Source organism: Otolemur garnettii, unplaced genomic scaffold (genome assembly GCF_000181295.1).
Source record: "Otolemur garnettii isolate 467f Iridium unplaced genomic scaffold, OtoGar3 scaffold00112, whole genome shotgun sequence".
NCBI lineage: Eukaryota > Metazoa > Chordata > Mammalia > Primates > Galagidae > Otolemur > Otolemur garnettii.
Window position 1 is genome coordinate 1040289 of NW_003852507.1, and position 18997 is coordinate 1059285.

General features: G+C 49.6%; 1 protein-coding gene across 11 annotated transcripts in view; it reads left to right on the forward strand.

Moving 5' to 3' along the window:
* MYO18A (myosin XVIIIA) overlaps positions 1 to 18997 on the forward strand; it is a 99557-nt gene that overhangs the window by 11853 nt on the left and 68707 nt on the right. The gene's annotated exons all lie outside the window — the stretch shown is intronic.

An 18997-nucleotide genomic window follows, 5' to 3' on the forward strand; every position in this document is an offset into this window, starting at 1 on the left:
TATAATACAGTATTTCCATGTTATTTAGATCTTGGATGTTAAAATAAAAAAAGACAAACAATTTCAAATTGGGGCTGTCATGGAACATCAGAGATGTATAGCTGCTTATGGTTATAGCTCCTGGGAAGATGACCTAAGGCTGAACCTCTTCTTGCCCCTGAGTGAGCAAGGTGATACCAGGTGAGATTGCAGAGATAGCAGGGACCAGTTCATGAAGGACTTTGTAAATAATGGTTGGAGTTCAGATGTTATTCTAGCGAAATGGGACCACTGAAGGGTTTGAACCAGGGGAGTGACTGGATCTGATTTGCAAAAATTGCTTGGACCCCAAGAGCCTTTATTTCCTTTCCCTGAAGAAGAAAAAGCGTGGTCTTAGAAAAGCAACAGGGATCAAACCTGCACAGATAGTCTGTCCTGGCTATCCTTGAGATCCCAACTATTATCCTGCCTACACAAAAGAGCAGTGGGAGGCATTGGAGTGGAAGAGATTTAGATCAGATCAGTAGGAGCAGCTCTCTAAGGGAGCTCAAGCTCTCTAGGAGTCCAGGGGACTTTTGATAGGGTGGTTACATATTAGTTTGGAATGTCTTGCCTGGAGGCAGCAGATGAAGGACTAGTTGACCTTTGGCCATCCTTCTCTTCTAGCTGTGGCTTTTAGGACTATCTAGATCTGGCCTTTGCAGCCTGACCCGTACACAGCTAGGACAGGCTAGGACTTTGTAGCAGTAAGTAACCAGCCAGATGTGTTAAAATCAGAAATGGGAGGAAGTGCTAAGGAAACAGGCAAAGTCCCGGTCCCAGCTTTCTCCCAGTGAGAGGAAGTGGGTGCTCAGGATGGCTGCTAAACCTAGAAGCATATTGGGCGTGGAAGGGGCTAAGAGTGGCAGGATCAGACTCTGGCAGGAAGTGCTGGAGTTGGGGCTAGTTTGGTTTAGGCAGCTTGGTAGTCAGGGAGCAGTAGCAAGTGGGAAGGAGCCTTTGTGGAATCCAGGGAAGGGCCAGGGCTTGTTCATTCTAGAAGCACATTGAGCACCTACTATGTGTTAGCTTCCAGGCTAGGCTGAACTCAGAGAACCACAACTTAGAGGAAGAAGAAAGAGGAAGTGGTCTTTACCTCAGAGCCAATGACTGTGAAGCATTGCCATGCCTATCTACTTTCTTCCAGGCTAGCATTGCTTTTAACAGATGGAATTTTCTTCTTAAAGATGAATCCCCCAGGGGATTGTTGCCAGCTCCCTGCTGAACCAGGGCTCTGGGCCTGGCATCCCAGATGCTGTTTAGTTTTCTCTTTATAGCACAGGGATCATCCTGGCATCTCACATTTCCTAGCCACCTTTCCTTCCCATCTAGCTGCTGCTGTCCTATCCCTGGGGGAAGTGAGTGGTTTAGCTTTGGAGGCTCTGGTGGGTTCCAAGTTACAGCTGGTACTGTGCGTCTCTGAGATGCTGGCTCACCCTAGGTCCCAGGGGACTTCTTACCCTGGCATCAACCTGGAGGACCCAGCAGGGGATGTAGTAGAAAGTGCCATCCCCTTAGATGGCACTTAGGTGACATCTCCTAGAGCTGTCTGGCAGGACAACAAGAAACACAGGGCTGAGAGAAGCTCTGTATCTTAACCCCCCAGGTGGGTGGTGGGGACTTGTGCCACAAGCAGAGAGGAGCAGGGTGAGCCCAGTATTTCCAGCTTCCTGGGACAGAAACAGGGGTGCTATAGCCTCTTCTGCACTCTCAGTGTCTTTCCCCTCTTCCTCCCACTCCTCCTACTGCTCCTTTTCTTGACAGCAATTCTAATCTCAGTTCCACACCAAGAGAAGAGTCTTCCCGCCTCCTCAAGGCTCCTGGGTGGGCTATCCTGATGACTACAGCCCCACAGGGACAGCTCCTGGTGGCCACCCTGCCATCAGGCCATCCATCAACTGTGTCCACACGTTGCCTATCCCCAGGGGGCTGACTAGCCATCTGTTCTCTTCCTGCACACATATGGGGCCAGGCCACACGGCTCCTCTCCGTGGCCTGTTCAGAAAGCCCCAGGGAGAGACAGCCCCTCGGGTTTCCCTCTCACATGGTGTGTGTCTAGACGCTTGGCTCACACCCACTTCATGAGGCCCTTTAGCTGCCAGACAAGGTTCCACTGGGAGCAGGGGTGAGCCACGATGGTAGGATAGACTTGGGACTTGACAGAAGCCAGCCAGTAGGCCTGAGAGAAGCAGTTCTGTCTTCTGACGTTTATCCTTTCCCCGCACTTGTTGAGCACTTACTGTGTACCGGGTCCTGGGACCCAGAAGTGAGCAGCACATAATCCCAGCCCCAAGGAGCTCTTTTTTTTTTTTTTTTTTTGAGACAGAATTTTACTTTGTCACCCTGAGTAGAGTGACTTGATGTCATAGCTCAGAGCAACCTCAAACTCTTGGGCTCAAGCAGTCCTCTTGCTTCAGCCTCCCAAGTAGCTGGGAATACAGATGCCTACCACAACGCCCAGCTAGTTTTTCTATTTTTAGTAGAGATGAGGTCTCTTGCTCAGGTTGGTCTCAAACTCCCGAACTCAAGCCGTCCACCCACCTTGGCCTCCCAGAGTGAGCCACCACGCCCGGCCTTCCCAAGGAGCTCTTACCTTGTGGGAGAGATGGCCCAGCACAGATCATGACATGCCATCTGAGGAGTTCCATGCAGGGGCCAGTCCAGGTGCTAATGAGGAGATGAGTGAGGGGGAAGCAGGAGGAAGGGAAAGCCTGTCACAGACACAGGCCTAGAGGTGGGAGAGAGAAAGACACATGTCAGAATAAGGCTAGAGGACAATGTGTGGGGTGGGAGTGTTGGGAGAAGCAGTAGGAATGGGCAGAGCCAGGTCACATAGGCCCAAACCATGCTAGGGAGCGTGAACTTTAACTGAAGTGCAATTTGAACAGGAGGTGATAGGAGCAGATTTTAGGAAATCGCTCCAGCTGCTTATGGATACAGCTTGAGGGTGTAGCGGGGTGGCTGTGGGGAGAGTAATGGGGAGATATTGTAATCCTGGTAAAACTGCGGAGGCCTGAGCATGGGCAGAAGCAGTGGGATGGAGAGAAGTCTCAGACTCCAGCAACTGAGATGGGCTCTGTGGTTTCGGTGATTGACTGCAGTGGGGGCTGAGGAAGAGGAGGGGTCAGCCATTTGAGGGGAAGATGCTATATTCTTTCCTTGATTCCTCAGGGAAATTTTTTTTTTGGGGGGGGGAAATCATCTGTATTTGGATCAGTTACTCCTAAGTTTGCTAAAGGCCAAGTGCTTCCTGAATCTGGTGATGTTAGGGGAGGTGTTGGTAAAGGTGAGGATTGGCAAACCCATGTTGGATCAAACTTCCCTCCTCCAGTTCCATAAGTCTAGGTGGGAAGTGAAAGCCCCCTGAGAAGGAGTAGAGGCCAGGCTGGGGACTAGAGTCTGGGAGTGGAGAAGACTGGTCCCTTCTGTTTGTTTCCTCAATGGACCCATCCCATTGATGGTCCAACCTCTTTGGGGTTGGGAGTGTCCCCCTGCATTTGGGAATGTAGGATTTTTCTGCTGAGTTCAGAAAAGCCCACTCTGTCAAACCCTGATCAATGTGGTTGTCCCTGCCATGAAGAGCCAGAGAAGCTGACCTACATGGGCACCTTCCCCAGAAAGCACTGCCTCCTTGAACTTTTGAGGATGAGGTAGGAAGGAAGGGGATTTCAAAGAAAGGCCTACTGCTTCTGAGTCTATTTGCCAAGATCTGGGATACAGTTGCTTCTCCTGTTGGACCTTGGGGTTTATAATCAAAAGCTCTGGGGCTGTGTAAGGTCATCATGTCCATGAAAACCACCTCCACATTCAGGAGGGCCTGGGAGGGGGCATGTTACAGTGGAAGGAATATGGGCTTTGGAGCCAGCAAGATGTGGATTGGGGTTTTACCAGTTACTCAAACCTTTCTGAGGCTCAGGGTACTTATTTCTTCAACAACCATTTAATGAAGTTTATTTAAGGACCAGGCACTGTGCTGGTGCTGGGGGATTAAATAAACAAACTATAATCATTCCTTGAGGAAGCATAAGCTTAAGTAAAGAAATGCAATCCAACACCATAGCTGCTATCGCTGAAGTCTGTGCAGGCATATGGTGGAGCAGGAAGGAGAAATGGTCAACTTTGCCCAGGGGAAAGGGGTGGCAATCAGGAGAGACCTCCTGATGGAGGGAACCCTTCATCTCTATAAAATAAGCCTGTTTATCCTCCCAGAGTTTGGGAAGGTTAAGTTGGAGAGGAATGCTTACCCAACTAACTCACTCCCATTATCTCTGAGGAGAGGGGAATTGGAGGCTAAAAGATTTGCTTTTTATTCTATATACTATACTTTGTGGGTCTGTATATAAGATAAGCATTTTATGTATCAGGTTGAGTTCACTTATGTGGCAACTTAGCAGGTGGTAAACGCTTAGGAAGATTAGTACCCTTCCCTTCCCTCTGCCCAGTCTCTAAAGCTGTCCAGGACAGGTAATTTTGTATCTGTCTTAATCCATTCTGTTACTCTCTCCTCCTTGCTCTTGATTTTCTGTCCAAGGGAGACTCCCGATGCTTTTGTCCAAACAAAAGCTGTAAGCCTTAAAGATAGCTGAAGGGAGAGACGGGACACTGGGTGCTCTCTGTCCTTTTCCAGCTTATGAGAGCCCAGTGTCTGAGGCCTGCAGGCTTGGTCTCCAGTGGCCCTGCAGGAGGCTGGCCAGTCAGGGTTGCCTGCATCTGGGAGGACAGAGAGCTCCCTTTGGTGTAGTGGAAGCCCTGACCTAGACCCCTGGGTGGAAACTGTGAGCCTCATCAACCTTGTCCCCAGGGCACCTGGTTGCTGTCAGGAGTAGGGCCTGTAGGATTCCAAGGGGAGACTCCAAATTGTACTGCCTCCAGGCCTGCCAGGCTGGGCTTGAGCAGGGCTGTCTTAGAGGCTTCTTGTGGTGGTGGAGCCACTGGGTGCTGCCGAGGCTCAATGTTCTAGAATGCTTCTGTTCCTAATTTTATTCCAAGTGATCCTAGAAGGGGTTTTTTGTTTCTGTTTTTTTTTTTTTTTCAACAGGAAATTTTTACTTCATTTTGTGCCAAAGCTTCAGGCACCTCTGGCATTGGAGACTCTCACCAAGTGCAAGTCCCGGCTCTGGGGCTCAGTGTGGGACTCAAACAAAGTCCTTTGGCAAAGAAGACAGATGTGAAGGGCACATCTTTCAGTAGTGGGTGAAAGGTCTTTGGGAGCATCTTGAAGGGTTATTGATCCTGGATTAGTGGGGGGTCATGGGGACCGGCAGGTGGACCAGATCATTTCTATGCCCTTCCCGAAGGCATTCTGTTCAGATGAATCTTAACCTCCTCTTTCCTTGGAGGACCATTCTGCCTTCTTCCCCTTAAGATGCTACATGAACTGCCTCTCCAGAGTGCCCTGGCCACCCAGCCTGTAGGTGTAGGGCACAGTGCCCAGGTCACATTGAACTGGGTGTGGGTATATGTCATGGACATTGGGTGTTTTTGCAGGCGCAGCTTGGAGCCCTGGCGTGGGGGCAGGGTCTTAAAGGTAGCCTGCCCCAGCTCCTTCCTGCCCTGGTCAGAGCCCCTCAGTCTTACCCTGACACCCTGCCCTCTGCTCTCTTGTAATCTCTCTTATTTACATTGAAATGATTCCAGAAAATACCAGATATGCAAACACCCTGACTGGGGGTGGATGGGGAGTGGGGTGAAGGGGGTTGTGTGGCTGGTGGAAACACAAGTATTTTAAATATGCTGCAAATCTCTACAGTGTTTTCCAGAAACCACAAGCACGCGCTCTGCCTGCCAGCAGAGCTCCTGCCACCCCACTGCACTAAGCTGCTAGGATCTCCCCACTGCAGCCTGGGGTGGGGAGTAACATGTGGGGGACTATGGGGGCTCCCCTGCTACCTGGGCAGACCTCCTGGTGCCTCCATTGTCAATGCTGGGCAGTGGGTGTAGAGGTGCCCAGGCATCTGGCAGTGCTGTGGGCACCCACCATGCCAGGCAAGGCACAGTGAAGGAGTGGTGTTTCCATGGCCCCCCACCCCTGCTGTGCAGCGGGATGGGACAGCCAACTCCAGGGTCCTGCGTGATGGTTGGCATCAGCGTCCATTCTGTTAAATACAGGGGACAGTGTCAGCAAAGCTTATTTTTTTCACTCGTGGGCTCCAGTTTGGTTGGGAAACTATTTCCCTAGACCTCAGTCACCACTTTGTCACCCTTAATCTCTTGCCATATATTCCCCAGAATCAGAGCATGGCATTCTGCCCTGGCACGACTCAGCCGGTTGCTTGCACAGCCCCTGGGTCTGAGAGGAATGTACGGTAATTTGCTCAGTGTTATCTGTATGGTGCCCAAGACGGCGTGTAGCATATACATGCTCCCTAAGTGGTGTTCAGTTCATCTGGTTAAGATTCAGCTGAACAGAATGACTTTGGGAAGGGCATGGCAAGGACTGGCAAAGTGAGGGTCACGGCTAGCATTCACCATATGTTAGGCACTCTTCCCAGTGTTTTATGTCTGTTAACTCATTTAATTTTCCCATTAACACTTAGAAGGAGGGGTTATAATGATCTCTGTTTCAACAGATGAGGAAACTGGATTACAGAGACAAAGTTAAACAAGTTGTGTAATGTCGCAAAGGTATTAAGTGACTTGTCAGAATTTGAACTCCAGCAATCAGCTATTAATTAACTAATGTGCCACACAGGGAAGGGAAAAGCAGCATCTGGGTGTCTTTATAAATCTACTGTCCAGCTTAGACCTAGATCCTTCTAATTCCTACTGTCCAAAGTCACTAGAAGCTTCTTCGTCTCTTTGTCATCTCTCCAGAAGGGAAGGAGAAGCCAGGAGTGATTAGCCTCTCTTGCTCCATGGATAGTGTCATGCAGAAGGGTGTGACCATTGCTTTCAGTGTCTCCTGGGGTTAGCCAGAAGTGTAGCAAGCAGGGTTCAATCTTGTAGGAGCTGGGAGAGGTCTGGCAGCCTTTGGATGTGAGCCTCCTGGGGTGCAGGAAGGGCACACTGCTGCTACCAATGCTAGATCTGGGAGGCAGGGACCTTGCCCCTCTCACCTTTTTGGTCCCTACTAGCAGGTAAGTACTGATCTCCATGGCACCTGGGGTGGCAATATCCTTGGCGTGTCACTTCTGACCAAGAGCAGGCTGCTTTGTGTTGGATAGAGCTATATGCTGTTGGTTCTTCTGTGTGCACTGTGGGAAAACAGCAGGGAAGCACAGCCTGGTAGGGGCCTAGCAGGTGATGGGTGTGGAGTACAGAGTTCTCATTGACCTCTATCCTCAAGCTCCTGCCCTTGCTTTTATTCATAGTACTTTTCCCGCCCATTCTCATACACTTGCACACTTTGGCCTCAATTTGAATATTGCTTCCTCAGGGAAGCCTTCACTGATCCTCCCAGATTATGTCAGGTCCCCATCCTGACAGCACCCCATTCTTCATTGTAGCATTTACACGATTGTCATTAATTTAGCTATTTTATTGTTTCGCCAATGCTGGTCACTTCAAGAGCAAAGGAGATTTGTTGGCTGGGCGCAGTGGCTCACATCTGTAATCCCAGCACCCAGGGAGGCCGAGGCGCATTGACTGCCTAAGTTTACAGGTTTGAGACCAGCCTGAGCCAAAATGAGACCCTGCCTCTAAAAATAGCCTGGCATTGTGGTGGGTGCCTGTAATCCCTGCTACTTGGGATGCTGAGGCAAAAGGATCACTTGAGCCCAAGAGTTTGAGGTTGCTGTGAGCTATGATGCCTATAGCATCTACCGAGAGGGACAAAATGAAACTCTATCTCAAAAAAAAAAAGGTTTGTCGAAGGACAGAAGATAGTTCTTTAATCAAGAACAGGTTTCCCATTCTCTCTGGGCTTCTGGACTGGAACCCAAACTTTGGCTCAGTTTTGGCTCCTGGAACCCTCCCCTCTGACTAGTCTTAGTGACTTGTCTGTCCTGCCTTCATTCACGGACTCTTTGCGGGGGTGGGGGGGGGACTGGAGTGTGGGGAAATGGCTCTAGGAGCCTGGGGAAGGAGAGTCTTAGAGACAGGCTGCCTCGTGCCCCTTCATAGGAGCCCCTGTGAAAGTCCTAGGCCTGCATGAGGAGGAGCTTCAGGGTTACATGGGAGCCCCTGTGTCCAGCTCAGGAGACCCTGGAGCAGAGCGCATGTCTTACTGGCTGCAGGTCTCTGAGGGGCTGGAATGTGGCCCGGGAGGGCTCCAAGCTTCCCCTTCCTTCTGCTGCTTTCTTTGAACTGCTTTCATGTTGGAATGTCAGCAGCCTGGAAGTTTTCATGGCAAGGATATTTCCCAGTCAGAGCAACAGATTCTAGCTGGAGCCTGGGGACAGCCCCTACACGGTAGGGTTGACTACAGAGGGCAGGGTGGGTGCCAGGGCAGCCCCAACTGCTCTGTTCTTGAGGACCAGGCTCAGTTCCAGTCCCGTCCTGAAGACACAAATAGATACCTCCCTACTGACCAGGCTGGGGCAACCTGGTCTGGAGCTGCAGGGCTCAGGAGAGGGAGTAGGAAGACTCAGAAGCCAGACACCCCACCTCTGTGAGGAGAGGAAGAGGCTGGCCACATCCCATAAGGCCTCACTGTCTCCAGCCCTATGAGTCAGGGGTGGAGCCACCTTGGATTCCATCCTCAGGTGGGGCCCTGCCTGCCAGACCCAGGTTCTGTGGCACACAAGGGCCACCTGGACCTGGCCTCACTCTCTGGGTCCCACAACATCTCCTTCTCTCTAGTGACCTTTCCAGGCTTCTGTGCCCTCTGCCCCCAATCTCATTTCTGCAGGCTCCTCCCTCCCATCGCCATTTCTGCAAGGAGCTGACTCACTTCCTCCCCCTACAACCTCTTTGACTGCCAGGCCCGTGGCCAGCAGGGTACACACAGGGATTTCGCACAGGGCACTTCCTGGGTCTCTTCTCTGGCAGCAGGGCTGTGAGGCTGTCCCTGGCTCAGGGACAGGTGAAGAAGGCTACATGTGGGTGGGCTCTGGGCGCTACAGAAGGCCAGGTTCAGATGTCCCAGGAGCCTTGGCACAATCAAGGTAAAATGTCAGGGTATCTTAATGAGCCCCTGCTCCATGTCACCCTATGGGTTTGGTTCTGTGCAGGAGAAGGGATGAAGGTGTCATCCACAGATCAAGGAGCCTGTGCCTCCACTAGAACAGAAGACATCTGCAAGAAGATAGATCCCAGCCCTGGGTGGCATGGGCTAGAGGCCAAGCAGTGACAGCACTGTCAGGCAGCATGAGACAGCCTTGACTCTTGGTGACATCCAGTTTCATGCCCAGCCCCAACACATCAAGGGAAAAGTATCTGGAGATTCCAATGGAAACTTCCAGGAACGTGGAGAGGGGAAGAGTCTGATAGTATTTCTTTGTGTTAGTTCTTCCTGCTGGGGGGCTGCCTCCTGCTGCCACCCACAGCTCTCTGGTTTGTTTATGAAGCTAAGAGCTAGCCTTGGAGCAGAAAAGGTGTCCTTCCTGGCTGGACTGGCATCTTCCACCTTGCCCTCCCTGGGTGCCCATGTGCTGAGTCTGGCACAGCCTTGCATCCCCAGCAGGCGTGGGTTACCTAGAGGACACAGGCACAGGGTGAGGTCGAGTCCCCACTCGCTTGGCCATGCCTCAAGATCAACAGAGGCAGGAGGGAAACCGGGCTCACTGCCTGAGAAGCCTGGGGGACTGCTGTGGTCTGTCTTCCTGGAATCAAGTGACCAGCAAACATCCCTATTCCCCTTAGCACTTGGCTTTGCCTGGCAGAGACCCCATTGCACTGGCAGCCTGAGATTGTGGTGTCAGGATTTCTGGACAATGACAGGTTTCTTGTTAAGGTGAAGATTGGTTGTAGGGGACGGAGCATGCAGGAATGAGGCCTAGGCTTGGAGAAGGTGAGGGAGACCAGCCTGACCACCTCACCCAGAATGCCCTCGCCCTTGCTCGTGGGAGGCAAACCACCGAGTGCCGGCGCACTGATGCCGTCTGCTTTCCTCTCCCACAGCTGCTTTGCTGTTCCTTGTCTCCACCCATTATTACTTGGCCTCTACCTGGGAAACAGAACCTCAGGACTGGGCTCTGTGGCAGGACACACTGCCCAGGAATGGCCTGGCTGCCACACACGTGCACCCACACACACACTGCAGAATTTATGTGGGTTGTCCTTTTCTCCCAGACCCCTCCAAAGCGTTTCTGCCACAAGCTTCCAACCCTTCTAACTGGCCCTCACCTTCTCTGTCCTTCAGACCAGAGGACTTGGAACAGAGGCAAACAGAGTTTTTCTCCTTTAATCATGGCCTTGGGTTCTCTACCCAGCCCCTTTATCTTCCTTGACTACTGGTTTGGGGTCTCCCATGCCTCTGAAAGAAGGACCCATCCTATGAAGAATGTCCCCCACTCATTCTTTTTCAAAATTAAAAAAAAAAAAAAACGGCAGCTCTTGTTGTTGCTGTAGAAACAGATGCTTGGCGAATATGAAGTTGGCTGAAGGGCTGGTTTTCGCTGTAGGAACTGCTTTCAGCTCTTTAGGGGGAAGAGAAAGAGAAGGAAGGCAGCCTAGTTCTGTGTGTATTGTTAACGCATCGTTGTTATGGATGGGCCAAGGCATGCCGTCTGGAGCCAGACCGCCTGGGTCCAAACCCTGGCTCTGCTGCTCACTGGCTAGGTGAGCGTGGGCAAATTATTTAATCTCTCTGGTGCCTCATTTTCCTTATCTGTAAAATGAAAGCAATAATAGTACTTTCCTTATAAAGTTGTTCTAAAGATCAAATTAATCAATACATATAAATCACTTAGACTAATGCATCAAAATTAGTGCCTTTTGAATCAGGGCTCATAAGTGAGCACTGCCATCATCAGCATCATCAATTCATCTCCTTGTGTAGGGAAGCACTTGGTGCCTGGTAGCTTGGTGGATCATCTACCCGCAGGGATGCCAGAGCCTCTGTTCCTGTTAATGACTCAGCTCTGCTCATGGGATGGGTGGGAAGAAAGCTGCTTTATTCTTGTCCCCAGGCTGGTACTTTTGCCCCAGAGCCTTTTGGATAGAGATAGGGAAACAGCCCAGGCTAACGGCGGGCCACACAGTAATCTCAGAGTGGGATTGCATTGCTGAGTTTCCAATCTGCTCTGAAGTTCAATGCCAGTTTTTTAAATCATGCTGTGTTTTTCTGAGATTCCTTCCTTCTTAACTGCTCGCAATACCGCTGGAGTGCCAGGCTTCTTTCTACCTATTTGCTTCCCAATTGAACAAACTGACTGTACTTTTTAGGGGGTTGGTCTTTAACTTATTTTGTTTCTTCCTGCCAGTCTTGGCTTTTGACAGCCCATCTTGACTAGGGCTAAGCAGGAATTGAGGTGCAGAACAGAAAGCCAGCGCCGACCTGCCAGTTCCTGGGTCTCGCCTCTGCTCCTTTCACCACACATATGAGCTTGCCCAGACTCTCCCACTCAGATTTTCTAACTACTGTGGCAGTACCTCTGAAATGAATTCCCCATGAGGGAATGCCAAGCAAGCAGATCCACACTCTAGTCCCTGAGCTTCTGTGAATCTCTGGTTGGTGGAGCTGGTCTGAGCCTCTCTCGCATTTCTAGCATGCTGAGTCCGTTCTCCACCATGTCCCCCTTGGCCTCTTCCTCATTTTGTTCATTCAGCTGGCGACACAGGAAGGTGTCCCAATTTGGTCTTCACTGGCCCATGGCAGAAATCCTGGCATGCTGCCCCAGATGAGGTTTCACTGGACTTATTTGCCCTTCAGAGTTCAGGATTTTGTTGGGACTTCTCTCTCTGGGAACACAAACATCAAATGAGTCCTACAGTGGGTGACATGGGGAAGCCCTCAGGCCACTACATTCCAGATGTCTTACCAGTGCATGGCCCAGAGACTACAGAAACAAGGACTGATTGTGTGGCACTGAGGGGCTTTCTCCAGGCCTGGGACGCCTTCGGGTGGGGGCAGGTTTCCAGTCAGCCTTGCTGGTTCAGGCCCTTGGCATCCGGCTTCTGCTCCCAGGCATGATATTAAACTGTGACTACAGTCCCTTTCTCCTCTTCTTTTTGAAGGCATAGGGACCAAAGCAAAGCACATGGGGTCTCAGTAGACCCTGGGGTGAGGGTAGGAAACAATAGCAGGTATTCAGGGACATCATCTGAAAAGGCTTTGGCAAAGGTGACCAGGACAAACTGAAGGAAGAACTTGAAGACCAGACCTGTCCAATAAAACATTACCGGAAGATGGAAATGTCCTACAATTTGTGCTGTCCAACTCAGTGGCCACTAACCATGTTTGGCTAGTGAGCACTTGAAATGTAGCTACTGTGACTGAGGGACTGAATTTTAAATACTAATCAGATTTTAATTTAATCAGAAGTATTTCCATTGTTTTGACTTAACTCCAATTTAAATAGCATCCGTGGTTCGCAGCTACAATATTTCACAGTGCAGCTCCAGACAGTTCCCGGAAAGGAATGACGGGTGCTCTTGAAGGTTTGTCCCCTCTGCAGAGTCCTCCTGGTGAGGCTGGGGATGGTAGCATTTCCCCTTCCTCCCAGGAAGGAAGGTTTCTCCTCTCTGGCAATTTTTATGCTTCACCAGCTCTGGAATCCTGATGCCCCAGGGCCAACAGGTCCCTGGCTGTGTGCCACCACAACTGGGGCAGTGCTTCCCACCTTGCCAAGCATGTCTTCTGCCCAGCTTTGTAACACACAGGTGCTCACATGCCCTGGTGGATCTGGCCTGAGCTATGAATGCGGAGGTGGCGGATTGGTAGGCAAGGCAGAGCCTTTCACTTCTTCCTTCCTGCTTCTGTGAAGGTTTAGTCTGTGTTTTATTTATATCTCAAAGGGTTCTAGAAACAGGCCTAAAGGTGAACACACACACATCTTCAAATATTTATTGAATGTCCAATGTTTGGAAGAACCTGAGGCTTGTCTAAATGAGCCTTTCTGATTTTGAGAATAAGCACCACAGGCCTCCAGTTCACACCTAGGAAGACTTTACTGATGTTTTATTTAAATCAGTGTGACTGACCCTTAAACTGTTTTTTTTTTCTTCTATGAAAATAGAAAAGAACTGTCATTTATGTAAAAGCAGAACAATGCTTCATTATGTTTATTCCTTCATGTCTGCCAGAGGGGGTGGGGATGGAACTATAGTGGATGTTGTGCATTTAGTAGACTAAGAAGTGACCAAAGTCCCGATGAGATTTAGAGCAGGGCTATAGGTAGGGAAACGATGCTCATGGCTGGCCTTTGGCTTTGAGCCTTGTGGGACTTGGCAAAGCAGAGCCAATTTGGAAATCCCCAGCAGCTGAGAGTACTGGGCCTACTGGACTAGCCAGTCAGGTGGTCCCTGCGGTCAGCCAGCGCCTAACTGCCTAGTTTTGGGGGACTGACTCCTGGTCTTAGCAGAGAGGACAAGCCCCGGTGTCCCTGCTTGGGCTCCATGTGGAAATGGAGTGGTGGCACCAGGTTCTGAGCAAAACTTTGGGTATGCCAAGGCAGGGGCTGGCGGGGTATGGAAGGCCCAAGCCTAAGTGATGGCCTCTGCAGCAGTGATTTGTGGCTCACCTAGCCATGCCCACTGACCCTCCTGATTGCTTGTTCTGGACCCCTCCCCATAACACAGACCCAAGGTGTCCTTGCTGTCTTCTGACCCTGTATTCATGTATTGGTACATTTTATTCCATCAGGAAACATTTATTGAATGCCTACTATATGTAGGAAAGGTTGTAGGATCTGGGGATAGAGTGAGGAGAACAAAGTGAGTGCTTCAGACATGGGTTTGATTCCCCATCAGGGAACTAAAAAGAAAGTGGGCGCTGAACTCACCCTGCCTCTTGCCGTTATGGTCCCTTACGGCAAGAGGCCATTTTGCTGGGGCAGCGCCCCCTTAGGCCCGGAGCTCCGTGGAGTCGCCCCCGGGGGTGGGCTCGGAAGGCTGGCCCGGCAGAGGGGAGATCCTGGGAGAGCCTGGGCAGCGCGGACGGGTCGGAGAGAAGGTGGCGGTCGCCCTCTGCTGGGCTCTGGCGGCGCTGCAGGGCGGTGCAGCCCCCGGGTCCTGGGCGCATGTGCCAGCCCTGGCTCCGCCCACGCGCCGGCCGCTGGGTGGGACCAGGAAGCATCGGCGCGACTTGGGCCTGGGGCTGCCTGGCTGGGCAAAGACTTCGACCCGGGCCGAGGACGCTGAGTGTCTGGGCGAGTTCCGGGGCGTGCGCCTTTCGTCACTCCACATTTCCTCTCTGAGACCATCTCTAGGCTTCTTCAAGGAGGGGGAGGTCTGTCCTTTTGCACGTCATCTGTGCCTGTAAAGTTTCCCCCCAAATCTTAGCATCTTTAAAGGGGACCAATCGCTGTCTACTAGCACGGTTATTTCATAAAAGAGAAGACATTTGTTACACGCACACACAGATCGGAATAAAGGATGATTCCTCCCAAGAAAGGGAAGGCACTCTTGCGCTGGCATTTGCTTTGAGGACAAGTGAAGACCCTAGTTCTGGTCCTACATTGTCTGAGAGAATGCACCTGTCACTGTGGTGGCTGGTGCCCTCCTACCTCAGGAAATAAGTGCTCCAGGTCCTTCCCAGCATTGAGACCTGAGTACTTGAAACTGGACTCCCAAACTTACCTAAAGAGTTCTATTACTGACATTTATATATAAATAAATTTTGAAAATGTATTTTGCAAATTTGTAATACAAGTATTATTATAATTGGTATCTATTTTTGGAGACACTATTTTTTTTTTTTTAGACAGTCTCACTTTGTCACCCTTGGTAGAGTGCTGTGGCATCATAGCTCACAGCAACCTCAAACTCTTGGGTTCAAGCGATCCTTAAGCGATCCACTTGCCTCAGCCTCCCAAGTAGCTGGGACTACAGGCTTATGCCACAACGCCCTGCTAATTTTAGAGACGAGGTATCGTTCTGGCTGAGGCTGGTCTCGAACCTGTGAGCTCAAGCAATCCACTCACCTCGGCCTCCCAAGTGCTGGGATTACAGGAGTGAGCCACTGTGCCCTGCCTTGGAGACAGTTTTTATAGGCTTTTTAAAAAGGAGTTTTGATTGACAGGGAAACTACTAGAGGGACAAATTGGGTCAGAGGAGTATTCTTTTATTAGATATTAAATAGAACCTCAGTCTCAATGTTTTCCAAATTATCTCTTTCCCTTTTAACTCAGCCTCTATCTTTCTTTCCTATTTTGCTTAGTGGCTTCATACTGTCCTCTCAAACTCACAAGCTCTTTAGTTCCTTTTCCTAACCCTACCCCAACCTCCTTGTGCCCATTTCCCATCCTTCCCTAATAGTCACCAAGTTTTGCCGACTTTTTTCTTTTGCATCACCCTCTCTTCCCTACCACTACCAGAATCCTATGTATATCTTTAATTTGGCCATCTCCTTGGCTTTCTAATGGTCTTTCAGTCTCCTTCCCGTTCCCAGTATCCTTCTGTTAGATCAGCATTCCTAAAGCATAGGTTAAATCCTGCCTCTTCACTCCCCACCCCGAGACCTGCTGGGTCTCTCATTGCTTCTCAGGCAGGTGGTAGCATGGAAGGAGCTTGGGCCCTGGGATGATTTAAATTCTCTAAACCTCAGTTTCCTAGTCCACGATTCCCCTTTTCAATATTATCTCCTAGGGTTTTTGTTTTGTTTTGTTTTGTCTTGTTTTGTTTCTCGAGACAGAGTCTCACTTTGTCATCCTTGGTAGAGTGCTGTGGCGTCACTGCTCACAGCAACCTTGAACTCTTGGGCTTAAGTGATTCCCTTGCCTCCACCTCCCAAGTAGCTGGGACTACAGGCACCCACCACAATGCCTGGCTAATTTTTGTTGCAGTTGTCATTGTTGTTTCACCTGGCCCAGTCCGGGTTCAAACCCACCAGCCTCGGTGTATGTTGCTGGTGCTGTAACCACTGTGCTACAGGCACTGAGCCACCTCCCAGGGATTTGAGAGGAAAACAAGAAGCACTGTGCCCTCCTCGTGGCTGGTGCTCAATGTGTGCTTTCTTTTTCCTCAGACTGTTTACCTTGCTTTGGTCTCAAGTACAGATCTTTCAGTTACAAGGGACAGAAAGCTCAGCTCAACTGGCTTTAAAAAAAAAAAAAAAAGAAATGCATTGGCTCAAATATCTGAAAACTCTAGAATTAGAACTGGCCGTAGACTCAGCCTTTTCTGGAAACATAAACACTGTGCTCGGGACCCAGGCCTTTTCTTTCTTTTAGTTCATCTTCTGGGCTGACTTTGTCCTCAAACAAGGCATGGTAAAATGTCACAGCCCCAGGTTTAAAACAGTCCCATGCCAATTGGGAGAGGGGAGGTCAGGGACTGACCCACCCAAGGGGGTTTTGTATAGTTATGCAGGACAACAGAACATGCAAAAACAAACCATTGGTGGAGTCAGTCCCTGACACACACACACACCCCCACTGGTATCTGACCTTGTGGGAAGCCTTGTGTGTAAGTCTTGTGGAAAAAGAAGTGTGACTCTTTCATTAATCCTAGTCAACCCCGTGGTGGCTCACGCCTATAATCCTAGCAAATCTAGGAGGCCAAGATGGGCAGATTGCCTGAGCAACATTGAGACCCCATCTCTACAAAAAATAGAAAAACTAGCTGGGACTTTCCTACTTCTTTGCCTTTTCTTCTACTTCTTCTCTCTGGAATTCTGTTCCTACCTCATCTCCACATTATAAAATTCCTTCTTTCTTTCATGGCCTAGCTCTGTCCTGTCTGCCTAACTCTCTCTGAACTTCCCCGGGAGGTTATTGATGCCCATTTGAAGCTCTGAGCACATTCTGAGTCGAATTATAATTATTGGGGTGCATTTATTTATTTTTTTTTTTTTGAGACAGACTCTCATTAGTCGCTCTTAGTAGACTACCATGGTGTCACAGCTCACAGCAACCTCAAACTCTTCGGCTTAAGTGATTTTCTTGCCTCAGCCTCCCAAGTAGCTGGGACTACAGGTGCCCGCCACAATGCCTGGCTATTTTTTTGTTGTAGTTGTCGTCGTTTTTAGCAGGCCGGGGGTGGATTCAAACCCGCCAGTGTATATGGCTGGTGCCCTATCCATTGAGCTACAGGCGCCGGGTCAATTGGGGTACATTGTTAACTCTCCTGCTGCTCTATACAGTTTCTGAAATGAGGAAAGATGTTTGCATCATCTTATTTCACTTGCTCACTCAAACGTGTTGTGTGTCATATCTAAGCAGGGCCTGGTGCCAAGTGGGAGCTAGGGCTACAATGAACAACTCACAGCCTTTGCCTCAGGAAGCTCATGGTCTAGTTGAGGGGAGTCCCCAAAAGAAGCAGGCACGGTGCTTGCCTGCCAGTGTTCACCTCAAGGTATTACATATCACAGCTAGTTGAATAATAATAACCTCTTACATCCCTCACACCTTCCTGTCTGGCCTGCCCCCACCTCTGCTTAGCCACTTGGCCTGGCAGAGTGCCTGAAACAGAGCTACGGACCTTTCATTGCAAACATGTCACCAACGGGGGACAGCAGAGAGGTCAGCTGGCTTATTGTGCATGCACCTTTCAGAGCAGTTGGTTAAATCCAGAGGATTTTTATGGCACACTTGTTGTGTGCCTGGTGTGAGGGAAGGAGATGGGACATAAAGGAAGCAGGAAATGGTGTCTGCTCTCCAGGGAGAATAGCCTTAAACATACGACATAAATTGATAACCATTCAAAACATTAATTATTCTATATAGTCATGGAATACGCACAACAAACTTCAATAAATTCAACTATATGCTTGTGCAAGCAACTATATCACAGTAGTTTAAAATTGTAAACCTGGGCTGGGTACAGTAACACATGGCTATAATAAAACCAGCACTTTGAGAGGCCGAGGCTGAGGCCAGGCCAACACAATGGGAACCCTGTCTCTACAAAAAATTAAATATGAAAAAGTTAGTCACGGTGGTGCCTGTGGCTCAGTGAGTAGGGCGCCGGCCCCATATGCTGAGGGTGGTGGGTTCAAACTCGGCCCTGGCCAAACTGCAACAAAAAAATAGCCGGGCGTTGTTGTCCCAGCTACTTGGGAGGCTGAGGCAGGAGAATTGCCTAAGCCCAAGAACTGAAGGGTTGCTATGATCTGTGATGCCAGGCACTAACTGAGGGCGATAAAGTGAGACTCTGTCTCTAAAAAAATAAATAAATAAAAAAGTTAGTCAAGCATGGTAGGTCATACCTGCCTATAGTCCTAGCTACTTGGGAGGTTGAAGTGGGGGGATCACTTAAGCCCAGAAGTTTAAAGCTGCAGGGAACTATGATTGTGCCACTGCATTTCAACCTAGGTGACAGAATGAGACCTTGACTCTAACTAACTAACTAAATATTGCACTATACTTTGTGACCAATTTAAGGGATTTTCAGGAGTTTTCAACTGTATTCTATTTTTGCCTTATATGCTGACTTTAGAATCTAACCTCATATAGTATGTGATGCCACTGTGTACAACAGAACACCATATTGAGTATGATCAAGCCCCGCTATGTGTATGCAATGTGCCGTGCTATCTAATAGCAATGCATGATAATTTAATTACTCCCTACAATTCTTTAGGACTGACGTCAGTACTTTTCATGTGCACTCTTTATTCTTATAACAGCCTCATAAGACTGGTACATGCATCATACTATTTAAAGGCAACAAAAGTGGAAACTCTAAGAAGTCAAATAACTTTCCCTTAGGTCAGACAGCAAGAAAGAGGCTGAGCTGAGATTCAGACCCAAGTGTGTCTGCCAAGTTCATGCTCTGCACTGCATTTCCAGGCAGGTCTTGGGTTTCAGGGAAGGCTTCATAAAAGAGGCAGGATTCAAGATAGGTCTCAAGAGATGGGGAGGGTTGGGCAACGTGGAGAGGCACTCATAACTCAAGGCTCTAAGGGGATTTGGAGAGGTCTACCTGAGAGGGAGAAAGAGTGAGAGCCAGGCAGGCTAAGAAGAGGAAGAAGAGACCAGAGAGGTAGAGGTGAGGTGCT